Source organism: Triticum aestivum, chromosome 3B (genome assembly GCF_018294505.1).
Source record: "Triticum aestivum cultivar Chinese Spring chromosome 3B, IWGSC CS RefSeq v2.1, whole genome shotgun sequence".
Lineage (NCBI taxonomy): Eukaryota > Viridiplantae > Streptophyta > Magnoliopsida > Poales > Poaceae > Triticum > Triticum aestivum.
Window position 1 is genome coordinate 771,984,559 of NC_057801.1, and position 4,160 is coordinate 771,988,718.

At 41.7% G+C, this 4,160-nt stretch overlaps 1 long non-coding RNA gene across 1 annotated transcript; it reads right to left on the bottom strand.

The window, feature by feature from the left end:
- Positions 1 to 474: 474 nt before the first annotated feature.
- LOC123066490 (uncharacterized) lies at positions 475 to 1,102 on the bottom strand. Its single transcript, XR_006431352.1, has 2 exons — positions 889 to 1,102; positions 475 to 777 (listed from the first exon to the last, which is right to left on the bottom strand). It is a non-coding gene; the product is annotated as an uncharacterized lncRNA (long non-coding RNA).
- Positions 1,103 to 4,160: the final 3,058 nt, after the last annotated feature.

Below are 4,160 nucleotides of genomic sequence, written 5' to 3' on the forward strand. Positions count from 1 at the left end.
GGGGGTATTGATGGGATCGGATATAGCAATCGCTGCATGCAACACCGTGGTGTAAGCCGACGGTGACGAGCCGAGCGATGTTGGTGGCAGTGACGCTACTAGCAATGGGGGTGTCTGCAACCAACTATGAGGGATGCTAAGGCGTTGCAATAGCCATGACCAGCGGTGCGCCCACGACCCTCATGCGCAATGGCGAGGTAAAAGGCGGCGAGCCAGGGGCGGTGCGGCAATGATTTGAGGTCAAAGCGATGGGGGTTGTGCTCGTTGGGCGAGGTGGGAGGCGTGCGGTGCGGAAGAGAGGAGGAAGACGCGTGCGCGATGAGGAAAGTTAAAACAGGGAGGAAATGTGATTCAACGATTAGAATGCAAGGCATTGGACGGCGCTGGGGTCACCGATATGGATTTCGGCCGATCGGCCGGTGACTAGGAGCACCGTACTGGAACGGCCCAAGATTTGCCATGTTCACCTACTAATTAAATCCTTATTAAACTCTCAATGGTTTACGGAAAACATGAACATATACATAATATGTCCAACAAAGAGTAAATCCCTTTGAATAAGATGTGTAAATCATAGTACCAATGTTAGTTTGATTCCAGTGGGTAACGAGCAGCTAGCAGAGTGCTGTGCTCCTCTAGAGTGGAGTGCTGTGCTCCATAACGAGATACGCTGACAGAAACGGTTGGAGACACACATGGTTCCGCGAAACCAGCTCAGCTCTGCTTGCCGTCATTGCCGCCGCCTCCTCCGTCGGTGATCTCCACCTGCGGAATGGTCTGCGCGGTGGGTCGGGAGAAATGAAAGAGTGGTGAGCCATGAGCGTGCATTGCGTCGAACAGGTTGCGGGCATGGGGAAAGGTACGGGTGGATGACAGAGACTAGTGTACCATGTCGGGCTTGTAGACGTTGTGGACGACGGAGGCCCCCGCAAGGAGGGAGACGACCACGACCACCGATGACCAGGCCAGCGATGGCGTTCCCGTCGGCAGCCGCCCGCCCCCAAACTTCCTGCCGCCGCCGTTCATCTTTCCTATCGCTCTCTCCCTCTCCTCCGCCAATCTTGATGATGACTGGACCGTTCCTCTTCCTTTCGGCTTCTGGGCCGTGTGAAGCCCACGCTTGAGTATCTTTTACTTATACTTCTCAAAGAAAAATGGAGTAATATGTATCCTTCCCCTCAAAAGAAAATATATCCTTTATTAAAACCGCTGAAAAAAATCTATCCTTTATTAAAAGAAGCACTTTGCCTCAAAAATTTAAAAGCACTGTCTCAAAAAAATATATCTAAAAATTGCATGAGGAGGAAGTACTATGTTGCAGCCTGGAGCTCTCTGACCTGAAACATGTGCACTTTCTACATGTTTTTCTTTAGCGAAAAAATGTTTTTTTTTTCTTTCCATACGACCAAACTGGCCGGATTATACTTACGGTATGATGTGTATTTCAGAATGCTTTTTTACGCAATCTATTAGGCCTTGTTTTGATTACAATTCTCGTCTCAAAAACCTCCGTAAAAACACAGGTCTCTGTTCATCATTTTGCTTCCGGTTGGAAATCTGCTCATGGCCGGTAAGATACAAGTGTAAAATAAATACATCCGTACTAGATTACACCCTTTCCAAGCGCAGCCTTAGGAATTGATTTATTGCCATCTAGATTTGCACTATATGAATGTATCTTCGGTACTAATGTTTGATAGAGCATTGTAATACGTTGCGTTGTGTGCTGATTATGTCCGGTGTACGAACAGAACCGGGCATTTTCAGTGTCCAGATTTGACTATCGCTTGGATGTATACAGCGAGTGAAGAGCCATGCCTCTTCTGATAAAAGAAATACTCCCTCTGTAAGTTAATGCAAGACATTTTTACTGTTTAAATTGAGCTGCAAAAACATCTTATGTACATTAAATTATAGAGGTAGTAAAAAATAAGCCAGTTGCAGTAATAGATTCAGAACTGCATGTCTTTATGAAGATGAGTTGCACATCACATGTACTAGTGTTATTTTAATATGATCACTCCCCTACAACTATTCACTACCGACTAGTACCAGGGGAAATTATTTGTATGCAAAATTAGTCACAGAAGTGGCAGAGAAAAAGAGTCAAACAAACACAAAATATTATAGGCAAAAGCGGGCCGACAAACCAGATTACAATAATCTAGCAACACTCTGTCAAGATTTTTTATTTAGAAACTCTGTCAAGATTTGTCCCCATTGGGACAGGCTTCTCCATGAAAACAGCACGCCACATGAGCCTGTTCAGTTTTAATTAACTGAAAAACTTGTGCTCTCTTTTTTTTAGATGAAAAGGGAGACCTCTCCCCGGTTTCATTACGCGAATAAAACCACACACATATCATGTTCTTACAAGCAGCTCACTAAGAGGAGCAAGTTCTGGAAGGAAAAATAAAACATTAAAGAGAAAGAAAAAACAAAGGCTTAGGCGCGCAGGCCTGATCAAGAGCGGCTATGCTCAAACAGAGGTTACTGGAGCTGGCTCACACCATGGCCATCTCACTGGATTTCCTGAACTTGAACGGCGGCGCTGTTGTAGCTTGAGGTGACCAGCAGACAGACATGGTCGACACCGGGCTGTTCGCCGCGCCTTTGTTCCTTGGATCGCTCTTCTTCGTCGGGGCCGGTGTGCTCTCTTTATCATGCTTTCCAACTTCTTGCGGCGCTTCAGGATCCGGTTTCTTCACGCGGGAGTAGTTGAGGTCGACGAGCAGCCGCCTCACCAGATTTCTCTTGTCATCTTGGTAAGAAGGCACGGTGAGCCCTGATTGGAGGCAGCAGAGATGCCGATACTCGATCTCGATGTCGTCCAGCGTGGCTTCAGCTTGGTGAGGGAGTCCCCGTTGGCAGCCGCCCGGCGCCCGCCGGCGTTCAACTTTGCTAGTTCTCATCCGCTGATCACGGTTGATCAGGCCTTCTGGGCCGTGGGAAGCCCACTCTTGCTTGTGATCCTCAAAAAAGAAATGTAAAACATGCTGGGTTGGCACGGGTGTGCGAGGGCGGACACGAGCTGTAGGTCTGTCTCAAAAAAAAAACAGCTGTAGGTTAACACACAATTTTTCCTTTGGTTATTTCTAATTTTTTCTCTATTTTCAGAAATGTCCTAGAAAATATACCTTGATAAATATCTTCAGTAAATGTTGGCATATTTCTATTGTTTACTTTTTAAATAAGTGTTCACATATTTAAAAATGTTCATGTAATTTTATAAGTGGTTAAAATCAGGTGATTAAGAGGTGTTTAGATTTTTCTGAACACTGATAAACTATTTGAAGATCATGATGGATTTTTTTAAAACGTGATGAACACTTTTTAATGTACATGACATACCTTTTCCTAATTGTTTTTAAAACCATTATAAATTCATTTTCAAAAAAATAAGAGAAATCCATTTTTGAAACGCACGATGAAAATTTTCTAAATACAGCCTGACCATGTTTTGAATACGCGACGAACATTTTTGAATGCTAAACGTGGTGAATATTTTCTAAATACGCCCTGACCAATTTTTGAAATAAGCGATGAACATTTTTAAATTGATGATGAACCTTTTCTATAAACATGATGAATAATATTATTAAATACATCAATTAAAAAAATACATGATGAACATTCTCTAAAACATGATGGTCACTTTCAGAATATATGTTGAACATTTCATTGAAATATGCGCTGAACATATTAAAAAACATGATGAGCTCTTTTGAAAAACAGTTTGCACATTTTATAACATACGCAAAGGAACGGGAACTGAAAGAAAAGAAAAGAAACTTAAATATAAAAAGGAAAATGGGAATAAAAAAAGGAGAAGAACGTCTTTTTAATACATGAAGAAATTTTTTGAAACACACAATGAACACTATTTAAGTACACCATGAATATTTAAATACACAATGAATATTTTTAAATGATTGATGAACCTTTGTAAACACTTAATGGACTTCTTTTATACATGATGAACAATATATCTGAATACACAATGGGCATTTCTTTTAAATGTTTAAATTATATATGTTTTGAACATTTTTAAAATAACATAAAACAGTAAAAAAAACTTGCACATTTTAACATATATAAGCGACAGAAAAACTAGGAACAGAAAAAAAGGATAAGCAATGTAAAGAAAAGGACAATAAATT